This window comes from Ursus maritimus, unplaced genomic scaffold (assembly GCF_017311325.1).
Source record: "Ursus maritimus isolate PB19 unplaced genomic scaffold, ASM1731132v1 scaffold_5, whole genome shotgun sequence".
NCBI classification, from domain to species: Eukaryota; Metazoa; Chordata; class Mammalia; order Carnivora; family Ursidae; genus Ursus; species Ursus maritimus.
Window position 1 is genome coordinate 8,035,650 of NW_024426663.1, and position 23,580 is coordinate 8,059,229.

Sequence of the window (23,580 nt, forward strand, 5' to 3'; positions counted from 1 at the left end):
AAGAGTGAAGACCATACAGATTTCCTATCATGGATGGCTTCTGAATATTTAACAAATTTGGAAATGGAAGGTTGCATATTACAAGGCAAGTCTGGTTAGTGCTGCTTTATTGATTAGGGGTAGTTTGTATAGTTCAGAGTAAGCTTGTAAATAGTCTGAGGGGAATTGAGATTTTATTCAAAATGCTATATAGTAGCAACATTTGGAATTCAGCATGGCAAAATTGTACAACTCTAGCTCAAGTCCCAAGGCTGTTAACAGTTAAAGCAAGAAGTAAAATTATTTAACTAAGTAAATTTAACATATAATTTCACAAAGTATTTGTTTTTAGGCATATCTATCTATGCAATAGTCTCTGCCCTTCTTAAATATCATTGAAGAATTACAGAGAAGACAGCAAACATTTTAAATGCTATGATATTCATAATTACTTTAGATAGGTATATAGACAGATAAAACAGTTTAGGTCGATAAATATTTCTCCCCTTTACCATTTTATTTAGTCTTTTCTAAACCAGAGTATCATTTTCAAAGACACTTTGAAGAAAATTAGTGTTTACAGCAACAAAATTCTCATTTTAAAACTTAAAAAAAAACAACAACATTTAGATGATTTGTCCAAGACTTTATGAGTATTAAGGGACTAACCTAGGATCTATAACCCCTGATTTCTGGTGCAATAAATGTCTCACACTACAATACTGCCTTTTAATTCAAGCTCTAATTTGCATTTATTAAAATTTGTTACCCAGAATCATACTTAGTAATACAGACTGAGGCACGATACATCCAGTATGTTACTATATATAATGGAGTATAGTGTCTATTGTTTTTGGCCACTTAATGTGTCTTTCCTCATCCTTCTATTCTTGATTATAAACTTACTGCCCAATTCCCTGGCCTCAGTGTACATATACTGATGCAGAGTTGTCAACATAAATTAGCTCATTTCTCTTGGACACAGGGATTGGTTTGGGAACAGGGCATACTAATCAGAGTCCAGGAGAAGAGAGTGGGAAAAAAATGCTGTCTTTCTTGGGAAAATGATTAAAACTGGGAGTGGCTAATGATGGTCTTTCGTCCCAACCATATGAAGGGAAACAGCCTGCAAAATAAAGCTAACAATAGACAAGTAGAAACAGAAGATGGATGGGGAGAAGAGTCCTGGTGAAATTAAGGCTTTGGGTTACCTTTGCCATCATGGTTCCTACAGATTTTCTAGAAGACTTGAGAGCTTTCAAAATGTTTCTGACTTTCTGCTAACACTAATGAAAAATAAGATAACATAATGTTTTCTGGGTTGTTCCCCATATTATTTCTGATGACAGATGGAATATGATTGGGCTTTTTGACCAAAAGAGTATATTAGAATGTCTTCAGGAAACAATCTGAAAGAAAAATTATTTCATTTCTTCTCTTAGAAAATCCAATCCCACTTGTAGGGAAAATTAATTACCTAAAATAACATATATATGTGCAAACAATGAATCATGGAACACTACATCAAAAACTAATGATGTATTGTATGGTGACTAACATAAAAAAAATAAAAATAAAAAATAAAATAACATATGTATTTCTCTTACTAAAATTAACGTAATTTTTCTGTCCATTTTAAAAAACTTAAGACTTCTTTACACAAATAATTTCAGTAATTTTCCTTTCTTTTTGTTTTTATCCTTTAAGTTTTTTTTTTTTGTTTTTTGTTTTTTTTTTGGTTTGTTTATTCCAAACTTTGACCCAAATCATTGACCTAATTCACTACTGAAACTTGCCTGGAAGCCCAAACACAGGCATGACAGATAAATAGATTATTACAGATAGATTATCATGATATGTATATTGTGATGTATTATGATAGATATTTATTTATATATATATACATACATAATGTATATATTCTATACGAATGTCAAGAGAAAAAGAATAGACATATATGTAAATATATATAATATATATAAATATACATAAAATACATACTGTTTATAAGTATGTATTATATAATAAGGATTGTAATATTTAAAATATTTAAAAATCTTAAAATGTCATATATTTATTATAAGAAGTTGGTTCACATGACTATGGAGACTGGGAAGTCCCACCATCATCCATCTGCAAGCTGATGATTCAGGAAAGCAGTGGTGTAATTGAAGTGGAAATATAATTCAGTTTGAATTCAAAGGCCTGAAAACCAGGGAGCTGAGGGCATAAATCTCAATCAACAGACGGAAGAAAACTCTTGTCCTGGTTAAACCAGGGAAGCAGAGAAGAATAAATTCTTCCTTCCTCCATCTTTTGTTCTATCAGGCCCTCAAAGGATTGGATGATCTCCACCTATATCGGGAAGGCCAATCTGCATCAATGATTCAGACACACCCAAAAATACTGTGTAGTCAAGTATCTGGGCACCCCATGATCAGTCAAGAAGACAAATAAGGTTAACCATCACAATATTATTTACTGTAGGGGATATATCTATATCTATAGAAATAGATAGGATATATCTACAGAATATATCTGTAGAGGATATAAAGATCCATAGAGATGCATGGATACATCCCTTATAGTGAATAATATAAGGCCAGCAGAAATAAATTTAGATGAGAGTAAAGGTCTATATTCATTGTAAAGATAACTGCTATTAAATTGAGCATAGTTGTAGGTGTATCAGACAAAGTAATCACTAATGTGAAAGACTTGTGAACTTCAAAACATAGAGGAGTTCAGAAAGACAGCAATAAAAAGAGAATAAATTAATTTTAATTTGTATTATTAGAAGTACATGATTAGAATTAGTAGCATTTTATTGACCACATCTGGCATTCTTCAATTCTATATATATCAAAGTTGTAGAACACTTAAGGAAATATAGAGGGGTGGCCCGTCAAAAGTGGGAACAAACATTATGTCAGATTAAGAACAAGTACAATTTGCATAAGGTATGCAATTGTTTTTTAAATGCAGAGATTTTAATACTCATTTTGGAATATTAAAATTGAATAACTTTGTAGACATTATAAATACTAACTGCAAACATGTGAAGGAATGTAAAGAAACATACAGTTTTCACACTATTTCTTTCTGTTAATGTTTTCATTAATGTTGTATTTAATATTTATGAAATCTCAACATCACACTTAATTGGTTTCATTCTTTTATTTTTTGTAATAGATGCAATAACCAAGAGAAATATATTATATATTATATATTATATATATATTATTCTTCAAGTCACTTAAGTATTTTTCATTCATTTGAAAGCTAGATAAATATACACTCTAAATGTATCTCTCCATACCACATCCCTAATGATAATGCTTACTAATGATGTGCTTATAACCTACAAATACCCTTCAATGAATTTTTTTTTTTTAAAGATTTTATTGATTTATTTGACAGAGAGACAGCCAGCGAGAGGGGGAACACAGCAGGGGAGTGGGAGAGGAAGAAGCAGGCTCCCAGCGGAGGAGCCCAATGTGGGACTCGATCCCAGAATGCCGGGATCACGCCCTGACCCGAAGGCAGACGCTTAACGACTGCGCTACCCAGGTGCCCCTTCAATGATTTTTCCAGATAAAGAAAAATTTCTTCACTACTTCATTTGCTTTATCCTAGTTCTACTAAATTACTCTTTATGGTGCCATTTAAGAGCACTTTTTTATTGATCAAAATTACATTTTTTTAGAGGAGTTGGAGATAGTCTTAAAAATTTTTATGAACTATTAACATTAACTGAAACACACTTTCCACAAGTTGAGAAATAATATTTAATGATATGCCACTAAAATGATAGCTATTAAATATGTAATACATTAAAGCTGCATAAAATGTTTTCATTGATGTTTATGAATTTATTCTGCCATTTGTACCTGCAAAGTAATTAAAATTTTAAATTACATACATGCCTTTATTAATGTCCTCTATTTAAAGGTTGAAAGAAAAAAAGGCAGGTCTATAATAAATGAAAAATGACTAGGAGCAAAACAGAGTTACTGTGAAAGAACATTTTAAATAATTGGGTGGTTGCAACAGTGGAATAGGCTACTCCAAAATATACTGAGCTTACCATCCCTAAAGGTGCTCAGACATAGGGTAGATGACCTTTGATTCATATTACTCCACATGGGACTCCTGAGTGAGTTAGGAAGATATAATGGATGAACTTAAGTGTCTCTTTTATTGTTTCAACATTAATATTCTATGACTTTATGAAGAGAAAAAAAAGATTATGGCCTAAGAAAAGAAAGATGTTTTGAAAACAGCAGGGTTTTGAGTAAAAGTGACTTCATACCTCCATGAAGCAAAAAATAAGGGTGACCAGGGCTTTTCTAAGACTTCGTACTGGGAAGCCCAGAAGGCTTAGGCATTGCCTCGTCTTGTCATAGCACACAGTGCACTGCACTTTGTTTATGCAGTAATCTCACTCACTAGACTGTAAGATTCATCAAGACAGGTCATATATTTATCTTATTCACTTTTGAAAATCCAGTGTAGTCACCAGCTTTTGAAATAAAATGTTTTCAGTATAAACACTAAACCATAAAAAGGTAAAGCCAGGACCAAATAAATACCTTACCTAACCTGTTCCATAGTCCTAAAGTCCTTAATTACTGGGAAGTACCTAGACTGTAGGAAATGAATCAATGTGCTTACAAATAAAATCTTAAATCAACAAAATATAATAGAAGCTTAATATTTAAAAATAGCCAAATTTGGGGAATCTCAAATTTCTTAGATTTTATTCAAAATTTGCTCTTATTCCCTGTCCCATACACTTATTCCTCTCTTGTATACTAAGTATATTACTCATGTCTTCTATTTCACTTTTTTGATAAACTTACAATCTTAGAACAGATTAAATGTCAGGCTTCTTCACTGTAAAGTCATTCTTTCCCCTGGCTTTCTATACTATACTCTTTGAAAGGAAATCATTATGGGCAGCCCATATGGGAGAGGGGAGTTATGTTCTGCCTCTTTGAAAGTAGTAGAGACTGAAATCTAGCTCCTTCCCCCATGATTTGAATTAGTAGGAACCTCAGATTAGAAGAATCTGATAAAAAATGTATCTGATAAAAAAAATGTCTTTTTTGTCTATAAAAGAAATTTTTAGGGAGTCCCCTTAAATTATCTCTTAAAGGTATTTTATATTAAAGGGAAGTGCTATCCACACAGACTCTTGATTAAAATGAACAACTGCATAGGACTGCTATAGGACAGAGACTACAATGACTTTTTAGACATGCCATGTAAGTCAACAGCTAACAACAATATTAGGGAAGATCTATTTCATAATTGTCTTCAAATGTCCTGTTCTTACTGCATTCGTACAATAAATAAATTTGTCTCTATCCTATGAATAAATGTGTATTTCTACTGTGAGTACTTGCAGGTTTGTGGCATATCTGTATCTATATCTGCTGCTCAAATGTGAACTCTTTCTTCACTGTATATTTTTCTCCCTCTTTTGACTACTCAACATATAGAAACAAATTTAATTACTAAAGATTCAAAATAGTGATCTAAACATCTGTTTAAGCAATAATATATGCATTTGTGTATGTAACATATAATATTTAGTATTTCCCACAAAATGGATTTTGGTTCTTTCACTCGCCTAATAAATATACTTCGAATTAGTAAATTTTAATATAAGGTTCACAATTTCTGATTCACTTTAAATGTTAACTCATTCACCTAAGAAATATTTATTGAGTCCTACCATAATCTAGGCTCTGTGCTTGATACTGGGGACAAAATGATGAGGAAAGAAGTTTGGGTTTGGGTTTTGGTTTTCTCCAATATATATATATATTAGACCACTTGTAGTCCTCCAGGTCTCCTGGGATCGGTTCATTTTTCCACCCTTTTCCCCACTGCATTCATTTTGGATAGTTTTTGCTACTATGTCTTCAAGTTCACTAACATTTTTTTCCTTCCGTATCTAATATCCCATTAACCTCATCCAGTATGTTTTACTCGTGTATTTTTTAACTCATGTCTCTACATAAAATGCCCAACTTCCCTTTGCTTTTTGAATTTATAGAATAGAGTTATAATAACTGCTTTAGTCCTTGTATGCTATTTCTAACATCTTATCAGTTTTAGGTAGGTTTAGACTGATTTTTTCCCTCCTCATAATCATACGTCCCTGGTTCTTTTTTGCAGGCTTCAAAATGTTTCATTAGATGAAGGACATTGCGAATTTTACATCATTAGATTTTGGCTAAGATACACACACACACACACACACACACACACACACACATCTGTATATCCATTAATATAAACAATATATATAACGTAACTTCTATAAAGATGCTCAGGCTTTGTTCTAGAACATAGTAAAAATACTTCGAAATTTGTTATGTGGAACCAAAGCAGAATTTTCTCTAAAGCTAATTATTGTCAAGAGGCAAGACCTGACCATTCTAATCAGTGCTCTATGAACCGTGATTGTTCACAGCTGGACTTAGAAACAGGCACTCATCCTGGCTCTACGTGAGCTCTGAATATTATTTGCTCTATTTTTTTCAGATGGCCCTCTCCCTGACTTAACATAGTTTTACCACATGCATTTCTTAATGCATCCACTGAACACTAGAGGGAAACCAATGAAGATTCCTGAGTTGTCTTTCTTTGGATTGTGGATATTCTGCTCTGAGGACTTAAACTGCCCCGTTTTTCCTAGAATGTGTGCTCTGGCTCCTCAAATAAGGGAGTCTTCTGGACTCCATTTAAGCGTCCCCTCCTTGCAATGTCACCTGAAAACTCTTTTTAAGGCACTAAACTGGGCAATCACAACTTTACCTCATTAGTTTCCCATCTCTCAAATATCATTGTATCTGCCTATCTGATGTCCAAAGTCTTAAGAAAACCTATTTCCATGTAATTGGTCCAGTTGTTTACCTGTTTCAGTAAGTATCTAAACAACAGTATTAACCACTTGACAGTTACAAAACAATATACCCAATTCGACTAGCTATCTATCTCTTGCTGAATAACAAATTACCCCCAAAGTTTACAGGCTTCAAACGACACATATTTATTATCTCACAGTTTCTGTGTATCCAAAATGTGGGCACAACTAAAGTGGGTCCTCTGTTTCCAGGTCTCTTATAAGGCTACAATCAAGCTGTCAACCATGGCTTTGGTATCATCTACAGACTCAACTGATGAATGATCTGCTTCCAAACACAGGAGGTGGTGGTTTTCAGTCCCTTAGTTCTTGCTAACTGTTGGCCACGGGCTACCCCAGACCTTCAAATGGCAGCTTGCTTCATCAATACAGAATAATAAGGCAATAAAGAGAGAATGCCAAAAAGACAGAAATACAGTCATTTGTAACTTAACCTAATAGAAGTGGCATCATGTCACCTGTGTCATATTCTATTCATCAGAAACAAATCACTGGATCTAGCTCACACTCTAGGGAAGGGTATTACACAAGGGCATGAATACCAGCAAATAATCCGAATGTCCATCAAAAGGAGAAAAAAATAACAAATTGTAATATTTTTATAGAATTAAATACCACATTGAAATCTAGAAGAAAAACAGTGAGTACACATCAAAACATGGATACGTCTCAAAATACTGTTCTGAGGAAAAGAAGCCTGACACAAAAGAGAACTTGCTGTATAATTCTATTTACGTGAATTTCAAGAACTGGCAAAAGTATCTGTCAATGAAAGATGATAAAATAGTAATTATTTGGGAAGGGTACATTACTGATTAAGAGTCACAGGGAATATTCTGGGGTGGAAGAATTGTAATGACCAGAGTAGTCATTATGCAGAGATATACATATGTAAGATTTATCCAGAGGTGCACTTAAGATCAGTGTACTTCTATGCTTATATATCTCAATAAAAATTTCTATTACATCAATTAAATTAATAATAAAATAAAGACACGTCCCAACAACCTTCTGGTTGATACTGGTTAGTGTTGCTGACTAACAGGTGCTGCTGTCCAATGTCATCCTCAAATCTAGTTTCTATGGTCTACCCTCCTCTATCCCAGGACTACAACACATCTCTTTCATGGAGATTCAGGTGCTGTAGTTTCTTTCCTAAAGCCATACTAAAATGTATGGTTCTCTGTGAAGCTTTCTTCAAGCCCATCAAGTTAGATTCACCTCGGTACAAGTCTTCATTAATAGAATTGGACTCTACCTTGAGATACAAGGAAAAAAGTCTTTGGCTTGGGGATTCTCCCAAATCTACCTGAGTAGTTCTATCACCACCCTATCCCTCTCCTCCAAAGGATTGTGACTTTAAGAGATAGCCATGTGGCAAAAAATCTTCCCCAGGCAAATACCAGAGTATATACTTGAATCTCTTCTCTTAATTTCCTATAAATTGATCTCCCAAACCCAGGACAACTGCTCTTGCATTAGCATCCTACATTCACTTTACTCTCTGTTGGTTTTAAAAATCCAATGCTAAAGATTCCTAAGGTTCAATCCCTTAATATAGAGAAAAATGGATTTGTAAAACTGATCTTTATTTTTTCCACTTTTTAAAATATTTTTTAAAATTCAATTAATTAACATATAATGTATTACTAGTTTCAGAGGTAGAGGTCAGTGATTCATCAGTCTTATATAATACCCATTGCTCATTACATCACATGCCCTCTTTAATGTCCATCCATTCCCCCCCTCCAGCAACCCTCAATTGTTTCCTATGATTAAGAGTGTCTTATGGTTTGTCTCCCTCTCTGATTTCATCTTGTTTTATTTTTTCCTCCCTTCCCCTATGATCCTCTGTTCTAAAACTGATCTTTAGAATAACTAATTTGAGCAATTTATAAACCAGTGCATTCATTACCACTGATATACCTTGAGCGTAAAAATCTCTGATTTTCCAATCAAATCTGACCAATGCTTTCTTTTTTCTATGATAAATCTGCCTTAAGCAATGAATGTTACTGAATTGAAATGTGAAGATGGTCTGAGGATCTAACGTTACACATGATGACTATAGTTGATAACACTGTATTATAGAACTGAAATTTACTGAATGGAACTTAAATGTCCTTACTTAAAAAAAAAAAAAAAAGTCACATCATATGAGGTGACAGATTTATCAATTAACTCAATGGAGGGAAATCTTTTTCCAATGTATACCTTTATCAAATCATCACATTCTACACTTTAAATGTCTTACAGTTTTGTCAATTATACCTTAAAAAAGCAAAACAAAATGTGAAATGAATAGGGAAAATAAAGGAAAAGAAAAAGGAACTCCCAGGAATAAATAAGAATAAAAAGTACATTAATTGGGATTTCAAAATACTACCTATTAATAAATACTATCCATTCTACCTAAAGAATAGATCAATTTAGCTTGCTAATGTTTACTTATATCTACTTAATATGGCAAAAAAAAAGAATGGAATGCAAATAAAAATCAAAGAAAGATTATAGTATCTCCTGTTTGCTTTGACTTGCCTTTCAGAACAAACTCTAGTCATTTCACAAAGAATTAGAGAAACTTCAACAAATACCTTTATTTTGATTTTTTAAAAATATTTTTTACTTTGAGTTTCAGATTTTAAACCTAACCCTAATTATGTTTAGGCTTTCTTTTTCCTTTTTTTTTTGCCTCTTTTTATGTACCTATTCTTATTTATAATACTACAGTCCAAAGGCTAGTCAATTAAATCAATGCATGATCTTTCCTTTCAAATCCATTTTTATTCAATAGTTTCCCTTCAAATGGCATTATGTGCCACTCAGTTACACAATCCAGAAACTTGTGTGGCAACCTTGACTTCTTCCTCTTTTTCTCTCTGCCCCCAAATTAATCAATGAGCAGATCCTAAGGCTTCCACCTCTTAAATCCATTCATCTTTCCATCTCTTTCTTTATCACCATATTATACTAATTCATGATCATCTCTCTCTTGGAAAATCATAACAGCTTCCTAACGGATCTGCAACCATTTTTATTCCTTCTAGCCCATTAGCCAAATTGTGGGTAGAAAAACTTTATCAGAATTGAAGACTAATTACAATTCTTTCCTGATTGAATCCAGCAACCAATCCTGCCTGCCTCAATTCATGCCAGTTTTTTCCCGGCTCTTCATGCCTTGCTATTCTCTGCATCCTCAGGGCCTCTAAACACGTTCCCCCTGAAGAACCGCCCCATTTCTAGGTTCACATCATCAATGCCTACTGCCTACCCATGCTTCAGTTCTTGGTTTAATGGCCACTGTCTCAGAAAAGTCTTCCCTGATATCCAAACTAGACAATTTAATGTCACTAACTTTATACTCAATACATTCATAATCTCTATTGCTCTTTTCCAGAATCAATGCTTCTCAACTTTGTCTGCATGTTAAAATTGCCAATTACATCAAATTCTCCAAGGTGGTGTTAGGTAGAAGTTAGAGAGAAGCAGCGGAAGGAAAAGTCCTAAGTCCTTGAAGGGGAATGACACAGACAAGAGCTAGAGGCAAACACCATGATGAATAAGCTACACATTAAAAGCCCAGGGGCACAACATCCTGATCGTGTGGCTTCCAAGACCTTGGGGCTGACAGATCCAGAGCCACAGGTGTGGAGCATGCGCTCTCCTCTTCTACCTCTGCTCCAGGTTAACCCCAAGACTCATTATAATGCATCTGCATTGCCAGTACAGCTCCTGCCAGGATGAAGAAAGACTGCCATGACAGTTCAGGTACAAACCTTAGAGGGCCCAAAACTCCCCCTCTCAACCTGTGGGAGGAGTCCCCCAGATGATTGGAAACAGCCTCCATTACAAACCACCCCACCGCACTTCCCAGCGCCTCTCAGTCCTGGGAGACCCAATAGTAACCAAAACAACCTAGGGGCCAGTTCCACTTCCTGGACCCTGCCCCCATTCCACCTTGAGAGCGTACATTTGCTTTAATAAACTGCTTTGTATTTGCTGCTTTCCTTCTTGCTGTCAGTACTGCAGCACAGATCCCCACATAAATCTTCTTGTGGGGAATCCAAGGACCTAGACCTCCATTCATACATTGCGGACTCTTACACCAGTAATAGAGGTACCCAGACATTAGTATTTTTCTAAAACTACCCTGGTGATTACAATTGTTCACAAGACTGAGAACCACTACTTTAAATATGTGGTTCTCAAAGCACAGCTACATATTAGAATTGCCATGGGGAGGTTTTAAAAACATCTGAGCTTCGCACAAATTAGTTAAATCAGAATCTCTGGGTATAGAGCCCAGGCATTGGTATTTTATAAATGTTCCCACATGATTCTAATGTGAGATCAGGGCTGAAAACCATTCAACTAACTAGATTAAACTTCCAGTGCCCCCAGATTATTCCAGACTTATAACAGTCACAACAATTTGTTGAAAAAATAAATGAATTAATTAATAAATTAATAGTTAATTGACTTTGGTTACTTTGATTATGCAATCAATCATTCTTTTTTTGTGTAGTCCATAGTTTTTATAGAAAGCAATATAACCTTTACTTAAACTTCAGAGGTCAGCATAGGCTTCATAGGCTTGGCAAGATTTTAACCCTGACTGTGGACTCATTCTAGATGAGTTCAAAACAAAACTGAGCAAAAAAAAATGAAAAAAAAAAAAAAAAAAACAAGAAAAAAACAAACCTGAGAAGGAGAAGCTAAATTAAACTGAGGGAAGTATACTGCGAGATTTGAATACTGATAAATATTAATAGACAACATCAGAATGTAAAACTTCTTCATACAAGTTATCAGTTTTTCTATACATTTCTATCAACATGCCCCCAATAAGCAAACATAAAAACAGCATGTACCATTTATTGAAAACCTACATGCCAGGCACAGAGATATGCGTTTTCCAGATATTATCTCATTTAATCTCCACACACACTCAAAAAATCTGTAATGTAAAATTGGTGTCCAGTTTCTAGAGGTGAGAGAACTGAAGCTTCACAGTGTTTACAGTATTTAATCATGGTCATTCACCTGAATGATGGACAATATGGGATAATCCAGGTCAATCTAACCCTGAAGCCATGCTATTCTATTTAAACTAAGTCCCTGTTTTCCTGTGATGTTGTTATGATCTGTTTGTCTCTTTTAAAAAGCATCTTTGCAAGTGCCCTCATATTATTCAAGTTTCTCCGAGAAGTAGATGAATATGCTGCAACATTCATAACAATTTTATCAACTGTTAATTTGGAAAATTTTTAGCATGTTAAAAATATATAATCACCATTCCTTATACTTCACTCCTGTTAACACATCAACACCACTTCCTGGAATAACATCATGCTCTTTATTTTGCAAAATACCGCTTCAATTAAAAACAGTGGCTAGCTGCCAGATTCAACAAAAGTAATTGCTTGTCTTGCTAATTGAAAACCCAAACCAAAAATGATTTGAGGAGGAGGGGAATTATAATCTAATAATCTATTTTGTAAGAATAATATAGCCCCCAAAAGTGAAATTCAGTGGCTATCACAGTAAAAAATAAATGTCTTTGAAATTATCAATTTATACGCTGCATTATTTAATAATCAAAATACATTAAATTTTTCTTCATTCATGCCTGTCTTCCTACTTAAGGTATAAGTTCTAGATAGAGAAATATCAATAACATTTTGTAAAATTATGTATTTCAGTACAACCCCACAGAGGAAATCAACAAGTATATATAATCATAGCTAAACTTATATGATAGCATTTTTGTAATCTGGTGGTGAAGCATAAGAATCAGGAACAATGGCTAGGTTTTATTGCTAAGATCATGAGAAAACAAGATTTTGGGCCCAATGATCAACGGTCCACTCCATCAGATTAGCCTTATCTTTGCATCTCAGCACAAATCTGAAACCGTTGCAGTGCCCGATGTGTGATATTAATTAATTAACTAACTAATGGACAAACAAATGTATGAAGTTACCAGGAGTCAGATCCTCAGCTATACAAGTTGAGAACATCATCGAGATCCTTTTGTTTACTTGTTTTAAATTTTGTTCTTTTCTTTGGTTTTTCAAATCCTGAATGATATTCAGTTTCTTGGGAGATGGAACACCCCAGAACTCTTTTCAAAGACTTATTTTAAGCTAGATTGATAATTTATTAGTAGCTACTATTAATTTGCATATACCACTCTCTCCCGGTGTGCAGTTTCATTATGCAAACCAAATTATATAAGAGAATCTGTCCATTAACCACAGAATAATTATAGGAAATGTTGCCACTGATTCACGGATATTTACATCAGGCTAGTATTTTATTCTTTATATCTTCAGAGATACATAAATCTAGAATATAACTAGTACTGGTCATCTGAAGCCTTCAGACATATTCCTCCAGCAGTGCTGGAAAAATACTGAGCATTTTTTGTACCCAGTGCTTCTTTTCAATATCCCTGAGTAGACAGATGTTTCTCACCACAATTCTTTAACAACCATCATATGATATTTACCTAGAGAGCAGCTCATACGATACTAGTTACACTTTCAGTTAACACTTTGGAAACAAGAAGCATATTCACAAATCCTCTCCCAGGATAAAGTTTTCCAATCTGTCAATCATTAAATCAAGAAATGTTTTGTGGTGGACATTTCTGATTTCTTCCATAGTATCAATTCCTACTTCCCAAAAGTCCTTAGTTATCATGCTGGGAGCCACTGGTTCCAGGAAACTACAGTGGTGAAGCACGTAAGCTACACTAAACCAATCAGGTAGCCTATCCCTTAAGCACACGCCATGTAACCCATGCCTAATTAACTGGTGAGAATCTCAAGACATGTAATGAGAAATCTGGAACAAAAATACAATTTTGCTTAGGACTACCTAACATACTCATAAGAGACCTGGAACTCCTGTGACCATTTTTTCTTCCAGGCAGGAAGCTAGTCAAAGGATGGAACCAATACAGGAAATAACTCAGACTGAAAAGTCAAAGAAAAATAGAGAAAAAGTCAGAGAAAAATAGAATGAAATCCTGACATTATAAACCTCTGGATCAAACAGCACCTAAATCTGAACCACCTCTGGAATTTTAACAGCTCCGTCATCGGGCAATTGGCTCAGTTGTACAAGGTTCCATTCCCAAAAGGGATCTCCACACTTGGTTTACTTGGTTTAATGCTCTGCTGTTGCCTTCTTGAAATTCTTAAATACTTTTATCTCAGGACCTATGTTTCTAAGTGAGATCCTTTGTAACAGTAGATCTTAACTATGAGCAAAAAAGATACACTTGGCAGCAACTAGCAAGGGTGGAGTTGTCAAAGCAACATGCACCTGCCTAGCCCTCCCCAGGACTCCTGCGGCTCTGAGAGAAAAAGCTGGCCAGGACCTGGGTACAGATCCACAGCAGCAGGAGTGGCAGTGAAAGAAAGGGAGGGAGAGGAATGACTTCTGGTGGGGGCAGTGCACGTGGGCTGGCTTGTCTCTCTGCACCCAACGGCACAAATGTTAACTCTGGGGACTGTGGGAACCAGAGGCAATAAATCACAAGTAAATAAAAGAATATACTTGGACATCCCAATAAAACATGTTAAGGAATTATTAAAATCCTTCAAAGAGTTTAGAAGCTCTGTTTTGAAAACTGCTGCAACCTGAAACACTGCAAAGCAAATATCCACAGGACTAAAGAAATAGAAATTAAATTTAAAGATAGTCATGTCACAGTACCATGTCAGTAGATAAGCTTCCACACTGTGGTTAAGAGACCAAGGTTTTTTCTCCCTTGTGCTCCACCATTTCACCAAGTCTTCTGGATCATCTGCAACCACATGAGAGAAAAGGAATTCTTTTAATTTTATAAAGAATACAGAAGAGTCCATAAGAGATTTTAAAGGTCACATCTGGTAGTGCTGAGCATAATTTCTGCCCAAATTTCTCTGATCAGAAGTCAGTCAGTCACCTGGCCCCACTAAAGGCAAGGGTTTGTAACCGGATGTAGGACAATGGTGTTGCAAGGAAGAAGGGAATTCAGATATTGGTGAGCACTACTACTTTGCATCCCATGATGTTTACACAAAGTTATGGTTCTCCCCTTATGTGTCATCCCTACTTTCTGATCTGGTGATTGTCCCATTTCTAACCTTCCTATATAGCTACACGCTAAGAAAAAAGTATTTGTATTTCCTCTTCCCATTTCTTTATATCCTATTCTCTATTCATCCTACTGTAATCTGACTTAGTCGCTACTGTTTTAATGAATACGTTTTAACTAAGTTAAAAATGATCGCGCTCTCTTTTTTTTAAACAAATTTATTCTTTCACCCCCCCCACCCCCCACCCCCCACCCCTCTGGACTTGGGCGAGCTACTGGCGGCGTCTCTCCAAACATAAGCCGCCTCCTCTCACTTCTATACTTTCAGGACCTCCTCCTCTCGACGCCTAAGAATTCTCAGGCCAAGACCACCGCCTCTAAAAGCCCCCCTCCCCCACGAGCCCAAGGGAGCCCGCGTCCACCTACCCGCGTCTCCTCAGCGCCCTCCCACATTTCCCGGGCCATCCTTTGACTCTGTTCTGGCCCCTAGATTTTGTTCCCAGGTACCCTTCCCTCAAAATGCCCCCACGCAGCCTTCGCCTTTCTCCCCCAAACCACCTAGGGCCAAGCACCTCGTCCACACTCCAAGAGTCGCGCAGCCTGCAGTAACTGGGCCTCCCGCTGGCGCAGACGGATATCCGGGCGGGGAAAGGGCGCCCTCTGGTGGTCGAAGCAGCCAGGGTCGCAAGACGCTCCACTCGCAAAGCGGTGCCGCAGAGCTCTCACAAATGACCTGAAAACAGCAGTCAATTTACAACTTTCAGCACTCAGTTGAAATAATAGTACATTTGGCTGATTCCCCCAGTCCGATTCAGTTATGCCTTCATCTGTGGTATTTCTTACCTTTTAGTCATCACCATTATGGAATTTAACACATCACATCTTAAATACCTTGTCTGTCTTATGAAGACACCTAGAGATCAGGAACCATTCTTTTCAATTTTGTAATTCTGATCCCGCTTGCCATGTCTGGAACTTACCAGCATCTCAATAAGTGCGGGTTGACAAACATAGGTAAATGAGTAGTCACGTTGTCTTTAAAGTATATATGGGGCATCCAGGTAAAGATGTATTAATACGTTGTCCACTACATAAAAAAAGTAATTGATCAAAAACCTGTCTTCGCGGGGCACCTGGATGGCGCAGTGGATTAAGCCTGGGACCCTTGGTTTCCGCTCAGGTCACGATCTCAGGGTGATGAGATCAAGCCTGCCTCTCACTGGTGCTCAGGGAAGAGTCCGCATGAGTTTCTCTCTCTCACATTCCCTCTGCCCCCCCCCCGCCTTTAAAATAAATAAATAAACCTTTTTTAAAAAATTAGAAAATAAAAAATAAAATCGTGTCTTCCCTAGTTGACAGTCATCCACAAATATGCAGAAGTTGAAACTCATGTGTATCTTTGGGGTTTACTTAGCTCCTAGAATCTATGAGTTAATAATTTTCATCAAATTAGGAACATTTTTGGTGACACTTAATTAAATGTTCTGTTTCCCACTCTCTTTTAGGAAAGTCAGTTACACATATATTAGGCTATGTGAAGTTGTCCCACAAGTCTATATGTACTTTTTATTCTCTCCTTTTTTTTTCCATTTTGCAAAGTTCCTATAGCTTCAAATTTACTATATTTCCTTTGTAACATCTAGTCTCCCATTAATTCCTTCCAGTAATGTTCTTTCTCAGATAAGAGTGAATAGCAAAAGTTTAAGTAGAATCAAGAAGACAGGGGTAATCAATGATGCCAAATAAGTAGAGTCAGACAAGAAAATGTCCTTAAGATATCTTTGGAGTCCCCAGTTACAGTATGTTTGGAAATGAAGTAAAAGTGAATGTTTGCTTATAAGTGGGATGTAAGCATTGTGATTAACTAATATAGAATGTTCTTTCAAAAATTTCAACTGTAAACTAGAGAAAGAAAGGATAGTAGGCAGTATAATGGTGTGAGCAATGAAGTTTTTGTTTTCCCTATTTATAAGGTGGGGGAAGTTAGCAATTGCTTATATGCTAGAGGAAAAGGGCCAAAGGATAAGATATTGCTAAAAATAAAAATAGAAGGGATGACTGATGGAGCACAATTCCCAAAGAGAGAGCAGAGTGTTCATGCCAGAGTTTGAATGAAGAGAGAAAGAACTGGTAGAGACACATACAACTCTGTAGTTTGAAAAGGAAGGGGGAATGAGTATATGGAATTTTGGCAAATACCTTCTAGATTTTCTGTGAGGTACGAAAGTAGTTTGCTGAATGAGTGCTTAAATAGAATCAAGTGCAGAGGAAAATGACAAAAATATGAGCGCGTACATCCAGGAAATGGGAGAAAAACCTAGGTAAATAATTTTATATTTCTTTTTTGTTGTTTTTTTTTTTTTTAAGATTTGATTTATTTATTTGGCAGGGGAGAGAGCATGAACAGGAGGAGGGGCAGAGGGAGAGAGAGAGGGACAAGCAGACTCCCCGCTGAGCGCGGAGCCCGCTTCAGGGCTCGATCCCAGGACCCCAAGATCATGACCTGAGCCGAAGTCAGATACTTAACCAACTGAGCCACCCAGATGCCCCAACAATTTTATCTTTGAATTTAAGTAAACAATAAATCCTGGGGAGAAATAAAGGTCCTGCTTAGCTAAAGACTTACTAATAAAACAAACTAATAAATTTGAAGTAAAACTCGATCCTAGAGTTAGATTTTTCCCCCTTTCATTATATTATGCCACTTATAAGGCACAGAAACAGAGAAGGATGGTGTGAACAGAATCAAAGTTGAAATTTTGCAAGGTGGCTGTGATGAAAGAGACATCAGGTAAGATTAAGGTGACAGCCCAAGGAGTTGAGCGTGTAAAAGGAAGAAAGGGAACACAGTAAGGACTAGTGGCATCCAGAAAAATAAAGCAACGGAGTGGGAATTGTAAGGGTGTGGAAGAACAAAAATAAGGAGAGCAAGCTGGTAAGAAATCCAAAGAAACAGAAAACTATAAAAGTGGAGCAATGGACTCCAGACTTCACAACTGAAAAAATTCTCAGTTACGACTGGTACTGTGTGGCCTCTTAGGTGCGGGTTGCTGCTGATGTGGAATGGAGATTCACCGGGGAAATCAAACAGACAAAGTGCTGGATTCATCGTGCGAACAGCCCTGAGGTTCGCAGGATAACTTGAGAAAACTGAAGGACAGAGGAAGACCTTGAGTTAGTTGTCAAATTCTCAAAACAATACACGGACAGTGTTGGCTAAGAGTGGGTGGGGTGTAAGAAACCAATGTCCTGAGCATTCAAGAAGGAGCCCTTTTGATCATGAGTGGAAGCTGCATTCCCATCCTCACCCTCAGTATGAAGCGTGTGGGGGATGTGAGAAGAACAGACTCTCTACGGAGAAAAGTAATAGAAATAGTGCCCATGAAATCTTTCCACCTAATTTCACATATTTTATGTGTATTTCTAATCGTTTCAATGTCAATTGACTTTGTTTTTGAATTCTGGGGAGTGCCTTATTTAATTAAATCACACAGAGAACCCTAATAGGCTATCTACTGACACAGGAGGAAAAGCATTTAGTCACATTAGTCAATGAGGGCAGGCGGAATGGCAGTCAGGAAAATCAGCTGGGTAATAAACAGAAATTTCCCGATCGGTTGATCCAACAGACAGTATTAGACCGGCTAGGGAACCAAATCACAATCAGGTCGGCATGTACGTGCAAAGAGAGTTTACTCCAAACAATCCTTGTATAGAGGATATTGCTTGATTTTTATTCATAAATATGATTTAAAAAAAAGAAACTGATATTTTTTCAAACTGAAATGAGAAAGCGTCATCCCAAGTCTTCCTAATGCTCCAGGGAATCACATCCTAAACACTAGGAATAATCAGATTTGCTTCCTCAGATGCCCAGGGGTACAGATTTCACTCTCTGTTGCCCTTTGGACCAGGACAGTCTTCACCAACATGCAGCCAGAACAGTGGCAGAGGGCTCTGTGCACAGTAAAGGCCCAACACTTGGGTTTGAATGGGACTTGGATCACTGACTTGAAATTCTTAATAATTTTATCTTTGAATTTGTGCTTTGCATAGCTCAGGGACTTCGAATGGCTCCTCACCTGCAGTCCCATCGTCCTCCACCTCTGGGGGACCAGTTCTCGGCCTCTCCCTCTCCCCGTGTGCCCAAAGATAGCACCGACCCTCTGTCACCAGCTGAGGCCTGGTCACGAGGATCCAGAGGGTGAAGGTCGGGCACCTTCACCCTGGCGGGACTTGGTGGTGATCATTCCTGTCCAGATGGCAGAGCCTTGGAACATTCCACAGGAGTCTGTCACTCACCCAGAGCTATGTAGCTAGTGCCTCCAGGAGCAGAGGTCTTAGTGCCCTTTGTGGTTTGGGCCTGACTTCCCTGCTCTATGAGATTCAGCACGTTGGTCTGGAGCCTGGCAGGAGGTGGGAACCCAGCAATTGGTGAGCCATGCAAGCGTACTCAGTCACAGGACAGGGCCCTGAGGTGCTGGGGAATGTGTGCGATCACCCTCCAGGTATCGCAAGTAAACAGTAAATTTAAAACCATGTATCTATATCTGTATTTACATCTATATCTTAGGTTGAGAAAGAGGAAGAAAGACTGAAGAAGAAAGGAATTTTGTATTTTATATTTTAGTACTTTACTAACACTTGTTTCCTGCTATTTGAAAGTGATCGTGCATTTTAATTTTGCATTGAGCCCCACAAAGTATGTAGCTGATCTTGCTCTGAGCTCCCAGCCACAGGAAATGACTTGAAGAGTTTAGGCCACTCACTTGATCTGGCAGACTCTGGAGAAGGTTCATAAGAACGTTCCACTGTTCTTCCATAGACAAATGCCCCTCCCTTCCCACAGATATTCTAGTGGGACGGTTCTGTGTCTATGCCTGTCTATGACATCTTAAGTGTTGGAGATTGAAAATTATGTAAGGTGCAATACTTATGAATTGAACGACTTCTCTTCAGTATCCTGAAACATCATTGTAAATGGTGAGTTCACACTTCTTTGAAATGTGCTATTGATAAGCTTATGTTAAACGAATGTTTATTTCAGATTTTGTGCTCTGATAAATTACCTAATTTAGCTATAAACATCCATCTATTATAGGAATTAATCATTAGTCCTATTTTATTTATTTTTTATAACATTTTTAAAATTTTAATTTATTTATTTATTTGACAGAGAGAGAGAGAGAGAGAGCAAGCACAAGCAGGGGGAGTGGCAGGCAGAGGCAGAGGGAGAAGCAGGCTCCCCACTGAGCAGGGAGCCCGATGCGGGACTGGATCCCAGGACCCTGGGATCATGACCTGGGCCAAAGGCAGACGCTTAAGTGACTGAGCCACCCAGGTGCCCTCATTAGTCCTATTTTAGATAAGAGGAAACTGTCTGAAAAGGGTTATATGTCACTAGCTACGTAGTAGAGTTGGGAATCACATCATAGCCAATAGGCAACCCTATCTACAGACTGGCAAGGTTGGAAATGTTGTACTATATAGAAAATCCTTGATTTGGGAATCATGCTGGAATTTAAGATACCCATATGACTTTTAGTTCAGAGATGCCATTTCAAAAATAAAAATCTATTAATCTTCTTAATGCTTTAGATCTCAAAAGTCTTCTCCTCTCCGCCCAAGTTTTAATTAATATAACTTGTCTTAACATCCTGGAAAAGGATTTTACTACCCCTCTATCAATAACTATCCACTCATTTTAAGAGAATTCAGACTTTTGTGCAAGACACAACAGGATATTGCAACATCAATTGTGTTATAAAGGGATTTTTGCCATATGAAGAAAAATAATTCATCTATCTTTGAAAAAGAATCTTTTGTTTCTAGAATTTTACTATTGGATAAGACTAGAATGTAGGTTCCCAAGGCAAGAAATGAGAAAAACTTAAGTGGTAATTGCTAAAGCAGAGAGCTCATTTAGATCAAAGAGATATTGTTTAAAGGACTAAAGGTAAAATATGTTTTTATTACAGCTTTTAGCTTGCTTCAAGATCTATTGCCTTTGAGGTTGAAAAAGCACTCCAAAGAGGGCAATAATGATTCCAGAAACAGAGATTATACTCTATTGATGATGTCCTTTCCTATCCTCCTGTAAGTGGCTTTCTATTACTGATATATACCAGACCAAATTGTGTACCTTTCTCTAATAAATAATGAGAGCAGGCATAAGCACAAGAAATATAAGGGGACTGTTGTAAACAGATACTTCTGTTTCATTACCACTGTTTTATTAACAAATCACCTCCATTAAAGAGATTATGAGATTGCAAAAAGCAATCCAAAATGAAATAGTCAAGGCCTAACTTCCATTTTGTAATGAATTGAAATGATTTGCCTACAGTCACTTCAGTTCCTCCTTGTTTCTGTGACTGCACTAAGTCCATTTTGTATCCTGAATTGTGAGTGTGCTCTCCCCAGTGGGGTATGTGAATCATCTTTTCTAGGGGAAAAGGATGTTTCCAATTAAATCAAGATATACATCTCTCATCTCCTAATACAGAAAGTGGTGTGTTTTATGTGCTATACCTTACATTGCAGCACTGTGCTCAAGAGCCCCATACTTCTTACTATCGGTATCCTACAATCCAATAGCTCGTGACAAACTAGAAGCTTTTTTAACAGTCACGACTCCACAACTTACTATTAGCACATTTTAATCTTTTTTTTTTTTTTTTTTTTTTAAGAGATAATGGTGTTTGGGGAGGGCAGAGGGAGAGAGAACCTTAAGCAAGCTTCACACCCAGGATGGAGCCCCAGCACAGAGCCCAGTCTGTGCTGGGGCTCCATCTCACAACCCTGAGATCCTGACCTGAGCCGAAATTAGGAGTCGGACGCTTAACCGACTGAGCACCATTTTAATCTTAAACCAGTACTTCATTTTTGTTTTGTTTTGTTTTGTTTTTTTTTTAAAGATTTTTTAAATTTATTTATGTGACAGAGAGACAGCCAGCGAGAGAGGGAACACAAGCAGGGGGAGTGGGAGAGGAAGAAGCAGGCTCCTAGCGGAGGAGCCCGATGTGAGACTCGATCCCAGAATCCGGGATCACACCCTGAGCCGAAGGCAGACGCTTAACGACTGCGCTACCCAGGCGCCCCCAGTACTTCACTTTTGAATACTGAAACTTTAACTTCTGGGGAGAGCCACAAAGTGTCCTGTTTCAACCTTTTTTAATTGAGGGGAACCAAAAGTGGAAAATAGGTCTTGTGTTTCAAAGCCTGTAATTTTGGGGGATTATTCAGGTATATACAATATTTTCTTTAACATGGTAAAAAGAGATGGTAGTCATATTTTGTTTCATTTTGGAACTTGAAAAAACAAAGTGCTGGCAATATTCTACCAATTCCAAAACAGATTGTGAAATGGACCTAGTCTATGGAAACCAGAAATCTGAAAATCACAGTTCCTAAAGAAACCTAGTGCAGCAAGTTAACAACTCACCATGAATATCTCCGAGTACAAGACTCAGAAAATAAGGGGAATTAAACAGAATTGGTTTCTGATGGATTGAGCGCTAGATACATAATTGAATAAATTTTGATTTTTGTAAAAGCAGTTTGAGGTTTGCATTCCTCAGAATTTCCCATATCTGCATACTATTGTATTTAAACTTTCTGCATACTATATATTTAATAGACTTCATTAACAAGGTTCTACCAGTCAGTCAACATTTTACATCGAACTTACACATAACTGAATCCTGCAAAATACAAGTAATTATTATTTTTTATTTTGATATGATTGAGGAATTTTTGTATTTCCAAAATAATTCAGTTTTTTGCTTGGGCAATCAAAGCAGCAAGTATTCAGAAGAATAAATCTGAAAAACAGAATTTAAAATAAAGAATAAAATAACCAGTAAAGCCCTAACGAAAGATATTACTCCTTATTTTACAATTGTTTTTCTAAGCATTTGTTTGTTTTAGGATATGGGGATATCCTGTTCATATCGATGTCTTTTTTTCCCCAGAAATGTATCATTTAAAAGGAGAATTCTGGGGTGCCTGGCTGGCTCAGCTGGTAGAGCATGCAACTCTTGGTCACGGGGTTATAAGTTCGAGCCCCATGTTGGGTGTAGAGATTACTTAAAAAAAAAATCTTAACAAAAAACATAAAAAAGTAATAAAAGGTGATTTCTAGATAACAAAGCAGGATTACAAAATCTACATCCCTCAAAATTAGATAAAATATTAAAAAGTAGAAATAACCAAATAGAAATTTCAACATCCGCAAAACAAACCAAGTTAGAAGTAAAATTTCATGCCATAATCTTTGAAAAATCTAGACCAAGGAAAGAATTCTGCTACAGTAATGTTTGTGTTATAACACGTGTGCATCATTTCCAGAGAGAATGTGAGTCAAGGAAATCTCCAAAATTCTCATCAATACCCACATATTTGAAGACGAGGGGATAAACACAATAAATAGGTAGTCTAGGGAAAGCAGAGGCTCAACCCCTACAGAATAAAAGCTTCTAGCCATTTACAAGTATTGCATGATGAACTGGGGGGAGTGGTTTGAGGCACCCAGGTCTTCTGCCAAAGGATCATGATATTCCCTCTAGCTAAGTAC

At 36.9% G+C, this 23,580-nt stretch overlaps 1 long non-coding RNA gene across 2 annotated transcripts in view; it reads right to left on the minus strand.

Annotated features, from left to right (window-relative positions):
- The window catches only part of LOC103656474, a 323,615-nt gene extending 307,970 nt beyond the window's left edge, over positions 1–15,645 (minus strand). The window contains exons 1-2 of one of the 2 annotated variants that reach the window (XR_566623.2): positions 15,578–15,645; positions 14,642–14,732 (exon numbers count right to left, since the gene is read on the minus strand). This is a non-coding gene — a long non-coding RNA (uncharacterized LOC103656474). Of the gene's footprint in view, positions 1–14,641; positions 14,733–15,431; positions 15,520–15,577 lie in introns of those variants that run through there. The other variant, XR_566622.2, reaches the window with a different exon arrangement.
- Positions 15,646–23,580: the final 7,935 nt, after the last annotated feature.